The sequence below is a fragment of the Nomascus leucogenys genome, chromosome 2 (genome assembly GCF_006542625.1).
Source record: "Nomascus leucogenys isolate Asia chromosome 2, Asia_NLE_v1, whole genome shotgun sequence".
Taxonomy (NCBI): domain Eukaryota; kingdom Metazoa; phylum Chordata; class Mammalia; order Primates; family Hylobatidae; genus Nomascus; species Nomascus leucogenys.
The window spans coordinates 128,529,978-128,548,866 of record NC_044382.1 but is presented as its reverse complement, the minus strand read 5'-3'; the positions used below and the strand labels follow the sequence as shown (position 1 = coordinate 128,548,866).

Genomic DNA, 18,889 nt, shown 5'->3' with positions numbered 1-18,889 from the left:
AAATAAATAAAATTAAAACAAAAGAAAACAAAAAAATCAACAAAGCAAAAAGTTTGTTTTTTGAAAAGATAAAATTTACAAACCTTTAGCCAGACTAACCAAGAATGAAGAGAGAAGACACAAACAGAATCAAAAATAAAAAAGGAGGCATTGCAACTGATACTTCAGAAAATCAAAGGATCATTAGTGGCTACTATGTATGCCAATACACTGGAAAATCTAGAGAAAATGGATAAATTCCTAGACACATACAACCTACCAAGATTGAACCAGTAAGAAATCCATAACCTGAACAGACCAATAACAAGTAATGAGATCAAAGCCATAATAAAAAGTCTCCCAGTAAAGAAAAGTGTGGGACCCAGTAGCTTCATTGCTGAATTCTGCCAAACATTTAAAGAAGAACTGTTGCCAATCCTACTTGAACTATTCTGAAAAATATAAAAGAGAATACTTACAATCTCATTCTATGAGGTCGGTATCACCCTGATACCAAAACCAGAAAAAGACACAACAAATTTAAAACTACTGGCCAATATATCTGATGAATATTGATGTGAAAATCCTCAACAAAATACTAGCAAACCAAATTCAACAATACATTAAAAACATGAATTATCATGACCAAGTGTGACTTACTCCAGGGACACAAAGATGGTTCAACGTGTGCAAATCAATCAGTGTGAGACATCATATCAACAGAATGAAGTACAAAAAAAAAAATGATCATTTCAATTGATGCTGAAAAAAGCATTTTATAAAATTTAACATTCCTTCATGACAAAAACCCTTCAGAAACTGGGTATAGAGGTAATATATCTCAACGTAATAAAAGCTACATATGAGAGACCCACAGCTAGTATCACACTGAATAAAGAAAAAACTGAAAGCCTTTCCTCTAAGACCTGGAGCATGACAAAGATGCACACATTCACCACCATTATTCAACATAACAATGGAAGTCCTAGCTAAAAAAATCGGACAAGACAAAGAAATAAAGGGCATCCAAAGTGGAATGAAAGATGTCAAATTATGCACGTTTGTAGATTATATGATTTTATATTTAGAAAAACCTAAAGACTCCACAAGAAAAATATTAGAACTGATCAACAAATTCACTAAAGTTATAAGATACAAAATCAACATATAAAAATCAGCATTTCTATATGCCAATACCAAACATCTGAAAAATAAATAAAAAATTATCTATTTTACAATACCCATACATAAAATTAAATTTCACGTAAGACGTGAAATACCTCTACAAGGAAAACTATAAAATACTGATGAAAGAAATTCAACAGAACACAAAAAGCTGGAAAGATATTCCATGGTCACGCATTGGAAGAAACAATATTGTTAAAATGTTCATACTACCCAAAGTAATCTACAGTTCAATGCCAATTCCTATCAGAATACTAATGACATTCTTCACAGATACAGAAAAATAATAATAATTCTAAAATTTATATGGAACTACAAAAGACCCAGAACAGCTAAAGCTACCCTGATCAAAAACAATTCCCAAAAACATTACCTTATTTCTGATTATACTACAGAGTTATAGTGACCAAAACAGTATGGCACTAACATAAAAACAGGCACATATAGCAAAGAAACAGAATAGAGACCACAGAAACAAATCCACACATCTAGAGTGAAGTCATTTTCAACACAGGTACCAAGGACATACACTAGGTAAAACAGTATCTTTAATAAATCTTCAATAAGTGGTGCTGAGAAAACTGGGTATCTTATATGCTGAATGAATTAAACTAGACCCTTACCTCTCATCACATACAAAAATCCAATCAAAATGGATTAAAAGACAAATCTAAGACTTCAAACTATGAAACTACACAAAAAAATATTCGGGTAACTCTCCTGGACATTGGCTTGGGCAAAAATTTCTTGAGTAATATCCCACAAGCATAGACAACCAAAGAAAAAAGAAACAAACGGGATCACATCAAGTTAAAAAGAAACAACCACTGCACTGCAAAAGAAACAATCAATAAAGTGAGGAGACAACCCACAGAATGGGAGAAAATATTTGCAAACTACCCATCTAACAAATAATTGATAACCAGAAGATAAAACGAGCTCAAACAACTCTACAGGAAAAATAATAATAATCTAATTAAAAATGGGCAAAATATTTAAATAGATATTTCTCAAAAGAAGCCATATCAATGCCAAACAGGCGTATGAAAAGGTGTTCAACATCACTGATCATCAGAGAAATGCAAATCAAAATTACAGCGGAATATAATCTCTCTCTAGTTGAAATGGTTTTATCCAAAGGCAAGCAATAACAATTGCTGGAAAGGATGTGGAGATAAGGCAACCCTGGTATGCTGTTGGTGGGAATGTAAATTAGTACGACCACCATGGAGAATAGCCACCATGTGATCCAGCAATCCCACTCTAGGTATACACCAAGAGATAGGAAATCAGCATATGAAAGAGATACCTGCACTCCTATATTTGTTGCATCACTGTTCACAATAGCCAAGACTTGGAAGCAACCTAAGAATCCATCAATAAATGAATGGATAAAGAAAAGGTGGTACTTATACACAATGGAGTACTATTTAACCACAAAAAATAAAGACATCCTGTATTTTCTACAAAATGGATGGAGCTGGAAGTCATTTTGCTAAATGAAATAAGCCAGGCACAGAAAGACAAATATCACATGTTCTAATCTGTAGTAACTGAAAATCAAAACATGATGAGTTCGTCATGGAGATAGAGTGTAGAAGGATGTTTACCAGAGGCTGAAAAGGGTAGTTGGGGAAGAGTAGTGGGTAGGTGTGGATGGTTAATTGGTACAAAAAATAATTAGAAAAATGAATAAGACCTAGTATTTGACACCACAACAGGGTGACGATAGTCAAAATAATTTAAAATTGCACATTTAAAAGAACTAAAAGAGTATAATTGGATTATTTGTAAAACAAAGGATAAATACTTTAGGAGATGGATACCCCACTTTCCATGATGGGATTATTATGCATTGCATGACTGTATCAAAATATCTAATGTACCCCATAAATATATACACCCACTATGTACCCACAAAAAAATTAAAAACCCTGAAGATGGCAATATGCCTAATTTCTAACAAGAACCTATACTCCGTGCTATTAAATCTAAACCTTAACCCAACACCTTATGTCCTCCCCCTCTCCAAATTTGAAATATTTTCTAAATATTATGAGGTTCCAAGTAGCATGAGTTCCAAAATGATTTTTCAGAAGTATCTACATTAAAGCATGTTATTTCAAGAGATGCTAAATAATTTCAAATTGTCAATAATCTAATTATCAGACATGGTTCATATTTCTTTTTCTAAGTATTTAATGGATTGAAATGTAATGATATATTAAAATCCATAGTTAAGAATAAAAAGAGACCATAGGAAATGCAACTATATGTAATCAAACCCTTTGTTTTGCATGAGAAAGTGAACAACCAGAACTACCAAAGAGTTGCCCAAAGTCACAAAAATAGCTAATGACAGGGTGAATTATTTGAACCCAGATCTTCTGAAATCCAGTGCATGTATTTTTCCATCACATCAGTGCAAGTTTAATTAGTTGTATTAGTAATGATCATTTGAAGCAATTTGCAAAAAGAACACAGATACAATGGAATCAAATATCATGTAAGTAGAATAAAATATAAAGAGGGAGAAAAAAGTACATATGTATTATATAGATATATGCAAGTATATATTTAGATTTAGAGCTATACAAACTCTGAGGAAAACTATATCAAACAAGCAAAAAACTGGAAATTACTTACATCTAGAATTTCAATTTTACAATTACTTCCTACTTACTACTGAAAACTTCCTTTTATGAAAAAGATAATATATCTATACCTCAGAAAAGACAGATATTTCTTGGTTCCGAGACCTGAAAAATTTTTGTAAGTCTTTAAGAAAATTTCCCCCTCTTCATAAACCACATCTGTCTTCCACAGATTTCAAGAAATTAAGAAATTTTATTGTTGTGTGTCATAGCAATCTTCAGTAAACACCCAGGGTCCAGTGTTACATCTGGTTCTATAAAGGCTATTCTATAATGTAGTAGAAACGAATAGTGGAGAATCTTCTAAAATAAACATACCCTAGATGACTTTTTTTTTTTTTTTCCACATAGCAGTTGGGTCTACTGGTTATTTATGGGAACTCTCAGACTATTCAGAGCTGAAAAGAAAGTTGTTTAATACTGTTTGGGGAAAGGACCAGGCAAGTAAGCAAGGATTCCACATGTGATTTCGTAGGTTCAGCCCTGAAGAGAGCTGGTTGAGGATTAGTGAGGACAGAAATCCAGCCAGTTCTCCAGTTTCCAAGAGGTGCAATAGGCTAGTCAACCCAGAGGAAGAGGGTTTTTATAATTTATCTGCTCAGAAGGAGTTTCTTTTTACCTGAATTGAATAAAAACATACAAGCTGTGCCAGCAACACTCTTACATGCAAATGGCAAAGATGAAACTGTCAAGAAAATGAAAGATAGAGCCTTGGTCTCCTTTAATTGATGGTAGTATAAATGAGTATCTACAGGCTATACCAGTATTATTCTCAGGAAATAGCTTTGCATCTGTTTAATTCTTAAAGCAAATCAAGTCAGTCCCAGAGATGTATACTGGACAGCAGAGAAATAATGGCCTTGAGCTGAAGGATTGTGATCACAGAAATTATCAACATAGAAGTCGACATGGGCTCCTGGTTAGTATGAGCAAGACTGCCCCCCCAAGAAGCCAACTGGATAAATTAAATTACAGATTATACACACCTCCAGATAGTCAATGGTTTTGAAAATTGCTTAATGTTTTCATCTGGATAGCATGGTACAAAAAAAAAAAAAACAATGAAATTGACCCTGGTAGAAATGGCACTAAAAGCTCTTACTGGTAATTGGAGAATAGGCGAGCTGTTTACTGAAGTTTCTCTTTGGACTTCAAAACATGCTTTCTGTATGTTTTGGAGTAGAAAAAAAAAAAGGAGAGTTGAGACAGTTCTACTGTATGCCATTTAAATTGCAAATTTTCCATTTCAGCATTCTCTGAATCTCACTACGGTACAGGTGAAAAGTTTGAGGTTTATATTCAAATAATATGACTTAGCTGACATACAATTTCTGTCCATGGAAACAAAGTCTTTTTAAATCAATTTTTCAAGATGGAAACATAAAGGTGACAATGGTTAGGATTGTCTTTCATCAACTAAAACAAAAACCTTACTGTGCCTCATGGGAAAATTTTTTTTTTGAGAAACTCAAACATAAAAAAAAAATTTAAAAAAACTTCCTAGGTTATATAGAAGAATGTGTCTACAATTTGGAAAAACCAGGAACTTACCCATTTTATAGATAGGCCTTATTGTGGACTAAATGTTTGTGTCATGCCAAAATTCGTATGTTGAAACCCTAACCCCAAAGTGATAGCATTTGGAAGTGGGATCTTTGGGAAGTAATTAGGTTTAGATGAAGTCATGTGATAAGGCCCTTTCCTTCCATGATGGGATGAGTGTTCTTGAAGAAGAGAGATCAGATCTCTCTCTCTCTCTCTCTCTCTCTCCCCCACACACACCCCACCCCACCACCATGTGAAAATACAGCAAGAAGACTTTTCTCTGTAAGCCAGGAAGCGGATGCTCACTCAGAACCAAACTGGCCAGCACCTTGACTTGGAACTTTCTTGCTCCAGAGCAGAGAAATAAATTCCCATTGCTTAAGCCACACGGTTTATATTATTTTGTCGTGGCAGCCTAAGCTGACAGGTCCAAAACAATGTTATTCAAAACTGACTTATTTTTAACAGTGCTCCATTCTTTTCAAATAAATCTTATATGACACCTCTGGGATGAAAGAGCTTGTTAGAATATGAAAAATTTGGAGCAGAGAAAATGTTCTGAATGAGAAAATCAACCTGCCTTCCCATGAATAAGAATATAGCCTTGTGAATGCTGAATTTGCTCAGTAAATTAATCAATAAATAAACACTAGATATTTAAAAGTTTCCCTTCAAAGAATGTATAGAGATTATTAACATAAATCCTCTCAAATTGGTAATACAAACTTGCATAATAAAGGAGCAGTGACCTAGCAAGCATTTGGCTTCATCCTCAATGCTAGTACCATGCTCCCTAAATGGAGAGTATCTCTCTCATGCCTTCCCCTTACTGGAACATGGAGACAAAGAAAGATATGCTGTAGCTGCTTCTGCTGTGTTTAGGTATCTTTCTTGTGTTCAAGAAAATTCTTAAGAAATTATGAGAGGTGTTTTTGGTATGTTCCTTCCTTCGAATCCCAACCTAACTTGCAATGCTTCAGATTATTGTCCTATTAAACTGGAGACAGTAGAGCTACTCTGGCTAATGTGAGCTGGGAAGGCTGGAATCTAGGCTGTTGTGAGACTTACATGAAATACTATATGCAAATTAACTAACATGAGATCTAAAACATAGTCCTCAGTCACAAATGCTAGTTCTCTTATTTACATCTGACCAGTCTTGTCCCCATTGAGGCAATAGAATTGCCTCTCAGATTGAATCCAAGCTGCAATTTCAATTTTATTATTACCTTTACTTCCTATCCCTGAATTCCTGTATTACTATTCCATTGTCTCATACCCTCATTAAATATTAACAAAATAATCCCTAAAGTCCTTTAATACCTAGTTTTGTTTAAACGATGTTTGCCCATTCTACAGTTACATAACTTAATTTTTAAAATATTAGTTTAGTATTTTAAATCCTCTGTTAAATGTGTTCATGATTTCGGCCCACCATTTCAGATGGTAATCTTGTAAATGATCTTGTAAATGTGACAAGCAAATAAATACTATGTATTTATGGACACCCCCGTAAAAGAAAGCACCGAGTATATTGGCAAATATCCTCCCAAGGTGAGTTTGCAAGGAGAACCTACAAATCTTAGATGGCAGTCCTGCCTACACGTCTGGTTCTTTCCACACAAGCATTAAACAAACTTGATTTTAAAAATTTGATTCTAAATTTCAATATGTTTACTATTCTTTCTTGATTGTGTATTATCTGTGAATTTAGTTAGTATTCATTCTATGGATTTAACTAATTTTAAAAAATGTTAAAAAGGGACAAAACAAAACAGAATTTACTGCAGCATGATTAGAGAAGGTGTTGGCAGTTAGACTTCAGTAGAAATTTAAGTTAGACTTAAGTAGAATTCCTACTGTATGACTTGCTAGAAAATTTCCTATATCCAATCTCATTCAATGACTACTATTAGTTGATGTAATCTGAGTATGTTTTCTTCCATTGGTAATTATATACCAAGTTGTAATGTCGTTGAGGTTATTATTTCAAGCATGATAATTTATTGTGGTGTAGAGAACTAGAAAAAATTCAACACACAATCAGAATTGCGGAACGAAAGACAGTTATTATGTCTGTATGTGTTAGTAACATGTTACATATTGCTTTGAAACATCAGATTACCAACTTTTGAAAATGATTTACTCGTTGCTGTGACTTTGGCTTTAAAATCTCTCTGCAAGAATGTGAAGAAAAAAAGATTATAATGATCTAATGATCTTACAAATAGCTTGTGAAGACAATGGAGTATATTTACCTTGAAAATAAAGATATTCAGATTGAAAATTATTTTTTAAACAAGAGAAAGTACTTCCACAACAAAATCAAGAAGCTGCCAGAATTCAGGCCTGCATGCATCATTATTTGGAAAGATCATGTGTTTGATAAACTGTGAACAATAATCCAAAACAACCCTTCTTCCTGGGTTTGAGGACAGTCCTTCCTATGTAACAAAGACATCATGAGACCCTTTGTAAAATGCCTCACTAATATCAAGTTATGGCAAAGAGTAGTCCTTAATTTATTTTTTAGTAGTCCTACCAAACATTAAATGAATGTGATGAGATTAGTTCTAAGGGAATCTACAATATACTCTGGTCATCACTGCTTTTTTTTATATCCTCAAACCATGGTTTAATAAATCCATGTAGAATTCTGCAAGAATACGAACCTTTATATACCTTTCATTATATTTTATTTTTCACTAAAGGGAAGAAAATGATTTAAAGGGAAGTAGTCTGAGTTCGGAGTTATGTGGTCTATTCTCTGAACTATGTCATTCAGAGGGTTGAAAATATTTAGTCAAGATCATATAACTGGTTAGTTGCAGAGGTAAGCTCAGATCTCAGGTCTCCCCATTTGAATTCTAATCTTTCTTTCACTATCAACATGCAGGGAATGACTTTCAAAATCAACAGGAAATGTGTGCCAAATAACTTCAGGTATGACACACTATTGAAACAAAAACGACAGTCATGATGTTCTCAAAGTTTCATCGGCAAAATTTTCATTACCGTAAGATACAATTTGTATAAGCTTAGGAAATTGCAGGAAAAAATGCATGTAGTTCATTTCCACAAGGATGCTCCACAACTAAAAATTAGGTTTAGTTTATATATGAAAAATACTAGTTTTTGATTGACAAGAATGTTCTAAAACTGTTCTTGGCTAAAAACAAACAACTACATCAGTTTCTTCAGAACAAGCTAGAAATAATCCATATACAATCAGAAAATATATTCTTATTTGCAAGTTTATCTTAAAATGATATAAATGGGATAAATTCTAAATAGTAAAAATGATAAATATTGTGTTTCAGTAACTGCCTTACAATTTCCATCTGACTTTGCCCAAAATAATATGTACGCCTTATTGTTTTGACTCCATTTATAGTTACTCTATTTTATAGGTCATATTTATGATAATCCCAGCAAATGTCAGTAAGAATCAAGCACCTAGTTCCCAGTGCAATCACTGGAGGCAATATAATGAGCCTGAAAAAAGAAATACCTCCCAATGACAACAATATCTTTTTAACCGTGTCAATAAAAAGAGCCATCAGAGGTTTTGAAAAACATAAATTGAATCTTGAATTAGTATAAACTTCAGAGGTTCACGTGGTCTTCTGAAAATGGTTCACTCATTGTATAGCCTGCCACTACTATGAAAGATACATGTCACTTTTATATGTCCTGAAATGTCATAAAGGATTGTGAACTGGGATCTGAGAGGATGTCTAACACTCACTTTTATTTATGGCTCCTTCAGCAAGAAAGTTATTTTCTGGTCCTAAATGAGAAAGTAAGTCCATGAGATGCTCTGTATATCCTGAGCTGAATTCTTGGTGAAAATATTCATCCATAAACTCAAATAGTGGCTATTTATTAAGTGTAGAAGACATGATGCTAGCATAGCAAGAGACCCTGTTCTATCAAGTCAGAGAACCTACTAGTATCTTCTCTCTGGTGAGCCAAGCAACCCCTCCAGTGCAACCGAGGTCTTTCTCCACACTCCTGCATTGACATTAGTTCCACATCAACAGCAATTTCTCTTCAGCATGTTCATCATATCCTACATTTATATACATGCACAGGTCTTAACCATTGCTCAAAGCAATCATTGGTAGTCGGTAGAAAACACTGCATTTAACACACAGTGATATTTACTAAAGCTTAACTTTAAGTTTGACTTATTTCCAGTATACAGAAAAAACTACCATGCATTCATCATACATTGATTATATGCCAGGCCCCATGCTAAGAGAACAACAACTTGATGAGGCAGTTCTTATTATCCATATTTAATAGATGATGAAGTGGCAAGTGAAATGATATAACTGGCTAACGGTCTCACAACCAGTTAGCGAAAGAGCCAGCATTTTAATTTAAGCTCATCTGACTATAAAAGTCAAATTTTCATTTGTCTTTTAAAAGAAGAAACATGGATGAACCTGGTAGATATTATGCTAAGAGAAATAAGCCAGACTCAGGAAGACAAATACAGCATGATCTTATTTATATACAGAATTTTAAAAAGTCAAACTCACAGAAACATACAGTAGAAGATTTCCAAGGATGACGGGGAAATGAAGACATGTTGTTTAAAGGGTGCATAAGTTCTGGAACCCTAATGCACGGCACGGTAACTATAGTTACAGATAATAATGTATTATACAGTTGAAATTTTTTAGAGAGTAGATTTTCCATATTCTCATCACAGACACAAAAAGTTAACTATGTGAAGTTATACATATGTTAATTAGCTTGCATGTATGAATCACTTCACAATGTTTACATGTATCAGAACATCACATTGTATACTTTGAATATATACAATTTTTTGTCAGGTATACTTAGTAAACTTGAGTAAACAAAAAGGAGAAACAGTATTGAGAGCTGGTAAAGAGGAATGAAAATAATGGAATAATCAGGCATCTGCCAATTTCTGTCCTTCCCTGCTTTAGGCATGCTGAATTTTAAAATTCATGGTAACAAAGAGAAAGGAAGCAATGAGGGTTAAGAAAAACACAAAATAATGGTGGAAATGGCTATGTAGAAGGTATTATGCTGAGCACTTACACAAATATTAATTAATCCTCTTATTGTTGTTTCTATTTTCCAATGGAGAAGTCACTCCATAACAGCACCAGGATTCAAATCCAGGCCTGACTCAGAGATGATGCATTTTTCAAACACCCTTTTACTGCGTGCGTTGAAGTCCACTCATTTCTGTCGGTTTTAACACAAGAGGCAATGCAAATGTTCGTCCTCTCATCAGAGTGGAATAGGAGTGTAGCTGCTCTCTAAAACTTTATTTCATCTTCAGTTATTCACCACTGAAATCAGGAATACCCTACACCCTCTGCATGTAAAATTAACATAACCCACACTTTGTCACTTACTTCTTTGGGCTTTTCCATATTTGTTACAGTCAAGTAATTTCTATTCTACTCATTTTTTTTGAAAAACTAAGACAAGCTATTCAAACCCAACATGCAGATCCATTATTTCTCAAAAAATGTTGGGATGTCTTGAACTTCATATTTAGAGTGGTTATTAAGCAGGAATACAGGACTATTTGCTTGAAGATGCTTTTCTAGTAATAATGACAAATAAATGCTATGGGACATCCTGTGCAATATCTCATTTTTCTAATAACATTTCTATGAATCAGTATTTTCTCTGTCGAGCATGTACTTATCTCCTCTTGTCATTTAGTTAATTTTGACCCATTCTCCAATTTCTTCTAGGAAAGTTTTGATCTGATTTTCCTGAGTAGGCCACATCCCCTTAGTCATCCTTTACCACGTTTATGAGAGTTACAACTGTGCATTTCTATGAGGAATTATAAAATTTTAGTACCTCAGGATAAAACATAAACTCCAGAAAGTCAGAGACTTGACTACTTTTACTCTGCATTGTATCCCTAGGTGCCTGGCAATGTTTCTGTGGATAGTACATGTTCCATAAGCATCTGCCAAATTAATTAATTTTCAAATTAATCACCTAAAGTCAAGGTAAAACAAATATGTACCTATAAAATATAATAAGCTTACGAGATTTGAATTTTACTTTAATGGTTAGTGTCCCACCCTACCTACTTTAGCCATGACATATTTAGCTCCTAAATTATAAGACGTTCTGAAGGAAAGAAAGGAGGCCTGCCTGAGTCCTGCAGACAATGATAAAATAGTGGAAATGTTTCCATAAATAGAAAGACCAGTGATAAAGAAGGGTCTTACAACCCAGTCTGAGATTTTAGTTCATGGAACAGACCACAGAGAGCCACTTCCAATTCTTAATAATGGAAGGACACATTGGAATTTGTGTTTTGAAAAGGTTATTCTAACAAGTGTCTCTTTTAAAGAATAAAGGAGCCTGGGCCCTGGGTGTGCTGGCTCACAATGGTACAAGGCGGGAATGCTTGTGCCCCGGAGTTTAAGACCATGGCGATATGCCATCTCTTCAAAAAATAAAAACAAAAAAATTAGCTGGGTGAAGTGACACACACACATACTTCCAGCTACTTGGGAGACTGAGGCAGGAGGATCACTTGAACCCAGGAAGTAGAGGCTGCAGTGAACAGTATTCACCTCACTGCACTACAGCCTGGAGGAGGCTTTCTCAATCAATCAATAAAAAGGAAACATACAAGTTTAGGCAACTTGGAGGTATGAGGAAAAAAGGTCAAAATGCTCTTTTAGAATGGCAACTTGGCTTTATAATAGGAAACGAAATCAAATGGATATATGAGTGTGCATGTGTATGTGTGTGTGTGTGTGTGTGTGCATGCATGAAAAGATAGTAAGAGGGGACAGTTTGTTTTTAGCATGTCTCAATGTTTTCAGCACTCAGGTATCAGTGCGTTTAAACTCAGTTCGATGAATCAAAATCAAATTTGTGGAATCATACTAAAAACAGACAGGATGGCAGTCATGCAGTGGTGTATAACACTGTCTGTTCCCTGATTCCTTAGTCACCTCTTGGCCAATGGCAAGTCAGATGCCTTCACAATGATACATTACAATCAATCCGTGAAAAGAACATGTCAAGCCCTAATTTATTTTCAGCTCTACTGATAAAAGACAGTTCCAGGACAACAAAAGAACAAGCACAAAACTTGAGGGCTAATAGTAACATTTGACCCTTAAAACTGAAGTTACTCTGTCATCCAGAAAGAACACAAACGGCCTAAAATAACTGAGTTGTTGTTATTTTTCTAGACATATCCCAATTTATCTTTAAAACAACCCTGATTCAACTAAAGCGAAAAAGTTACGTTTAGCCAGTAGTGAAAAATGTACACTATTTTTCAATATTTTTCTTTTGATTATTCATTGTTCTAAAAATTTGCTTAAAGAACTGTAACTAAAGGCTAGCTGAGCTTTAAGGAGAGACTTATATAAGTGTAGCAATAATGTAAAAAAAAAATGAATAGAAAACATTGACATATCTACCTCCAAAAAATAATGTCTGCATGTGCTCAGGTAAGCAAGCATTGCTGAGTACCAAGAAAGTGAATATATCTACAGTTGGTTACTGAGAAGTAGGTACAGTTTAGGAAACAAAGTAAATGGTTATGTAAATCATGTCTGATCTATCTACAGTATTTGAAAATAGGGCCATACATTTTTGTGTTTTTTTCTAAAATCAAGGTTCTTCACTTGAAAAACACTTTCTACTGTCCTCACTATCTCTTTAGACTTAGCACTGTCATTACCAGCAAACAGAGGCTGAGGAAACTCATCCTAAATCTATATCATAGTTATTCATCATAAAGTTTAGTATTTTTATTCTTATTATCTGGCATTTTTTTCATATTGCTAAAGTAAACTCCTATGAAAACTGAATAACATGTCTCATCTACTGCATGTATGGGTGCATTCTTTTTATAAAAATTGGTAAATTCATTGGGCATTTTAATCAATTTCTGAAGAAATAAGTATATATTATATCCATATAGACTCAGAGATCTTCACATTCCTTTGAATGTTTACAAGTCTCACAGTATGAAAGGACTTAATACTTGCTGTAGAAACTTTTAAGTACTTTCAAATAAGTAAGTACTTTGCTCACTTCAGTGACTGACATTCTGTTCTTTTAACATCCTGTGGCAGATAACAAAACACAACCTTGTCGTTATCAATTATGTTCTTATAGATAATGCCAAAAGATATAGCTACTATTGTAAAAAAAAAAAATGAAAATGCATCGAAATGAGGATAATTTGCCTTCCAAGGGAAGAAACACATGTAAAAGTAAACAGAGCCTCTAAGTTTAGAGAGACTCAGCCAACCTTCTTAAGTAGGCCATGAGCGGATGGGATTTGGTGAGGTATCCTTGTTTCCTGTCTCACTTGGAAACCAAGATTATATACCAAGAATTTACATATTGCCACCCACCCGTTTTTGAAGTACTTTCGCAGGAACAAAGGATTTAAGACTCTAGGAGTGTTTTGCCAGCCTTGGAAATGGATAATGGTTTGGGCTCTTTAGAATTCATCAAGGCCTGCTTGAGGTAGGAGGTAGGCCTCACTTTTTTTCTGGTTCTGAGCATGCTAATTGGAGTAGGATCTGGTCAATGAGGAAGCCAGGTGAAGCCTGGAGATGGTGACAAAAGGAATCTCTAGTTGCCCTAACTGCTCATTAACATGAAGACACTCCCACCTCCCTCCAGCACCATGACAATTTACAAACGCCATGGCAATGCACTATAGCAACAACTCAAAAGTTATCTTTTATGGTTCCAGCAACTCCGCATCTCTTTTCTAGAAATTTCTAAATGACCTTCTCTTAATTTGCATGTAACTAAGAGTGGGTATCAATATAACTAGCCAATAGCCTATATACTGCCACTCTGGCACACGGCCTACGTGTTAGTGCTGCTGTGCAAGGAGAAACACCTCTACTGAACACTTAATAACATTGCTTTCTTTTACCAGTGGGCCACCCTCGTGGTCTTTTCTGGGTGAAGCCAAGAACCCTTCCAGGCTAAGTCCCAGTTTGGGGGCTTGACTGCCCTGCATCACTTCCATTGAGATGACTGAATCTCCACGTTCACTTTCAATTCTCCTAAGAACTGAAAAAAAAATCTCTAGCTGAATCCTTGTTCATCTTCACACTGTGTGCTTTTACTTCAGCAGATTAAGCAGTGTTAGTTGACAGATCATGATACCTGTCTCCTCAAGTTAAACACTGACATGCAGGGTGATTTCAAACTATATAGCAATCGACCAAACCAGCCATTCAGAAACAACCTGGGTCTAAGCACAGGGGCACGCTGCTGTTGGTTCCTGCTAATACCAGGCAATCAAGAATCTTCTAGTTTTTAATGATGGAAGACCTGTTGAGGTACCAGGGAGAGACTTTGAGTGGTGGGGAGGGAGCACTATGGAGCAACAACTAATTTTGATTTATAAAAATTTGCAGTATTTCCATAATCCACCAGGTACCTCATTACCATTGTGTATTGAATGAATATTAACCATGCTTATGCATATAACCATTCCCACTGTATTCTAAGAAGTGTGGTGATGTAATTATCAGCAGACTGTGAGGAGATCTTTCTTACACTAAATATGGATATAGAGCAACATGATACTTAAGAACATGGGCTCTGCCACTAACATTGCAACACTGTTATTAACTCCAGCTTCCTCACTAGTAAAATGAAAGTGATGAAAATACCCTTATGTCAGTGGTCTCAGAATTAATAATGTATGAAAATCACTTTTCATGGTGAGAACTCAACAAATGCTGGTCCATGTCGACCTTATAGTAGACGGCCATGCCATCACCTAACCGTGCTATCAAAATCAATACAAAATAGAGACTCTGGGTGTATTTTAAATTACTTAATAAGAAATTGGCAAGAACACATTCTACTTTTCAAGCTGTTGAGGAATGACACATTCCTTCAATTTAAGTTTGGGAATTAGGAATCAAATGTGTTTTAAAGAAAGTCTTTTAAAAAAAAGATCAAATCTAAGGCTACCCAAATTTTTAAAATTTTATTTGTAATGATACAAATGATTCACTAAGAGTAGTGTAATATGGTATTAATATTCAATAATTCATTAACAAAATATATGGTTTTAGGATATTTCTCCACAGATATCTATAAAATTATAAAATACACCATGCAACATTTTCAAAAGAATTTAATTCATAAAGCACTAAATACCTTATTTAGTTCTTATTTTTATATATGTTTAATAATTTTTATCAGTAAATGTAAGCCCTATTCACATGAAGAATAAAAAGTGTAAGGTGAGCTTGTTCAGACTTCTTTGTGACATTATAAAAGCCACCACCATACATGAGTTTTCAACTGTAAAATTATAAAATGTGAAAGCTGAAACTTTACTGATGAACTTGACATTATGTAGAGAACACTGATTTATTTCAAATAAAGTGTCTAGTAATAATATAAATCAAATGGACAGAATCCAATCTATAATGTCACGTATATTTATTATCTAACGAAATCTAATTTTATTTGCCAGAAAAACACTAAAACATTTGGAAGAGACAAGGATGCTTATGGACACAGCTCTGTGCATGTGAATAAGCACGAGAAAAATGCCATCTGTAGGCAATTAAAAAGAAGAAAAAATGTGATGTTCAAATTTAGATTCCTAAGTAGCGTATCTCTGTCTCTTCTCTCCTACCTCTGTGCTCAGTCTTGTCTTCTTGGAGATACTACTATTTCCCAGTGTACTGATGACTTGGGCTACAAGGAAATCTCAAATCATCAGCAAACAATAAATATACAGTGGTTTTGGAATGTTTCTTAACATATCAAGCTGAGAAAATCACCTGTGAGATATTTCAGATTTCTGATCTGTATGTGGGAAAATCATATTCAAGTATCAGGAATACTGCCATCTAAATTTTTCAAAAGAGTGTTGAACAAGAAGTCAACCCTTGGCCAGGGATGGTGGCTGACACCTGTAATCCCAGTTTTTTGGAAAGCTGAGCTTGAGGCCTCCTAGTCTCAAAACCAGACTGCGCAACATAGTGAGACCCCATCTCTACAAAAATAAGTCAACCCATTGGTAAACCACGAAGGACTTTATAAATGTGAGTGTGATTACTTTTTTCAAGAAATAAAATATAAATATACAGAACAGAATTAAAAAAATGTCATATAGAATAAAATAGAAAACATAATTGTATTATACATATTATTGTATAAAGTTTTGGTTTTAATGTCACATACATACATAGATGTACATATATACACATGCATACACATACACATGTGTGCACATACTAGGTTTTGATGAGAAAGGCATTGCTTAATGATGGAATGAGCAAAAATGTTTGAAGGCTACTGAAATAGAACAGAAATTACAGACTAGCATACAAAAGGATGGGTTCTGGCATACTGAATATTTAATTTAGTCCACAGAGTGGATTTCTTTAAATAAAATTATGTGCTAACATTTGAAGATTGTGAGAGTTCACATAAACAGCCTTTTATGTAGCATCCTTTGAAAGGTCAGAAGATCTGGCATTCCTCTGGGCTACAGCCCCTAGCAGCTGAATAATAACTGCACCATTAGAAAGAGCATCGATTCTCTGGGTCATCAGGGCCCCGTGTTTTCCTTTTTCACTCAGTTCTGTACCTAGCAGATAACTTCAAGCATTTGTACTTGTCACCTTTGGTTTAGACCTCTGCCCCCATGATGGTCACACAGACCAAGGGGTTATTACAGAAATCCATGATTTAGCCTAGATTATCTCCACAGCCAGACAAACACTGAATAACAACTCTTCATGATTAAAAAAGAAAGAATTACAAAATCATCCATCTATAAAGCCAACACACTCCTTAGAGGTTGTTAGTCTAAACATTTCATTTCACAGATGAGGCAACTGAGACTCAAAGAGAACAAGTAAAATACCAGAGATCACTGAGTTAGTGTAATAGCTCCATGATTAGAAGTCAATTCTCCTCACTCCCATCCTGATGTCATTTAAATTCTGCATAACTGCCCTTAGTTATATAATTTTCAGAAATAAAAGGCACTAAAATTATTGCTGATGCATAACAAAGCCAATGTAATGTGGTTATATGTAAATGATCTATCAGTAATATGGACATTGCTGATAGTAATAAAATATTAGCAATCGTTATTCTATTCTTTCCAACATCATATTTTGTTCACATCAGTTTCCTTATTTAGCTACAATTTCCAAGAGTATGTTCAATTGAAGGAGTATATACTGGTATAGATTAATTACTACATAATGTATATTCTTAAGTATGAACAATCCAGTTACACTGCAATATCTAGAAATAAGTGACTGATTTCTAAGTGACTAAAATGAGAAGTGTGTCCATAATATAATTTGACATAATGGTCCTCAGATAAAAGTCAACACCAGGCTCATAAAATTCCTGCATCAGTTAAGGAAGAAAATAACCCCACGATATGCTCACCAACTGCCACACTCTTGCATCTACATATACTTCTTAAATACCTATTAAGTCGTTTTAAGCAAGTTTTCATCCGTTTTTGACATATTTTACAAAAATTTCCCAAGCCAGTATTGACAATATAGGAAAAGGTCAACCGTTTTCTTAAGAGTTTGATAATTACAAGTTGAATCTCTGCATCTGAAAGGTAAGGGGACTATACTTCAGCCTATGGATTTATAATAAAAACAAGTTATGCCAAACATATTAGAATCAGATGAATTATTATAAAAGGACAGAAATGTAATAATCCTCAGTAAAGGCTCTATTTTTATCTATTCTAAAACTTAAAATCTTCAAAAGTCATCAAATAATTTCCTAATAGTTAAAAAACACAGCAATAAAACCATACATTGAATAATCACTCATTAATGATTGTATTATTTCTAGTCTTGATTCTTTAAAGAATGACTGCTAATAATATAAACACTATCTTAGGTGTCTTCACAAGAGAGACAAATAAATGTGAATAAGCAAAAACTTATCTACCTCCAAAGAACATTTTCAGTACCAGCTACACAATACTGCAAGGGGATGACACTGCCTTCAAAATATATACATATATAAGATACACCATCCTGGTTCTTCTCATTACTGACATAGACCATGACACCTGGGATCCATCAATCTTTTGGTTAATCTCTATCTAATTTTTTGTCTGCTTTTGTTTTTATGTTGAAAAGATGGAGACTAAATGAGAGGTGGTATCCTGGTTTGGGTCCTGAAATAGAAGAACATTAGTGGAAAAACTGGTAAATTCCAAATAAAGTTTGGAGTTTTCTTAATATTAATTGATCCATGTTAATGTCTTAAATTCTGACAAGTGTATCATGCAATGACAATGTTAATAGTGATAGAGGGTGAAGAATATATAGGTACTCCCTGTACTATCTTTGCAACTTTTTTGTAAATCTAAAATCATTCCAAAATAAAAGGAATATTTAAAAATACTGAGAAAACATTAATAAAGATGAGAATGCCATATGAGTTAGAAGTAAAAACAGAAGTTGTATATTTTTCTTGAAGAAAATATTTATTTACTT

General features: G+C 34.2%; 1 protein-coding gene across 1 annotated transcript in view; it reads right to left on the bottom strand.

Moving 5' to 3' along the window:
• Window positions 1-18,889, bottom strand: part of PRR16 (proline rich 16) — a 226,249-nt gene that overhangs the window by 129,978 nt on the left and 77,382 nt on the right. The window lies entirely within an intron of this gene.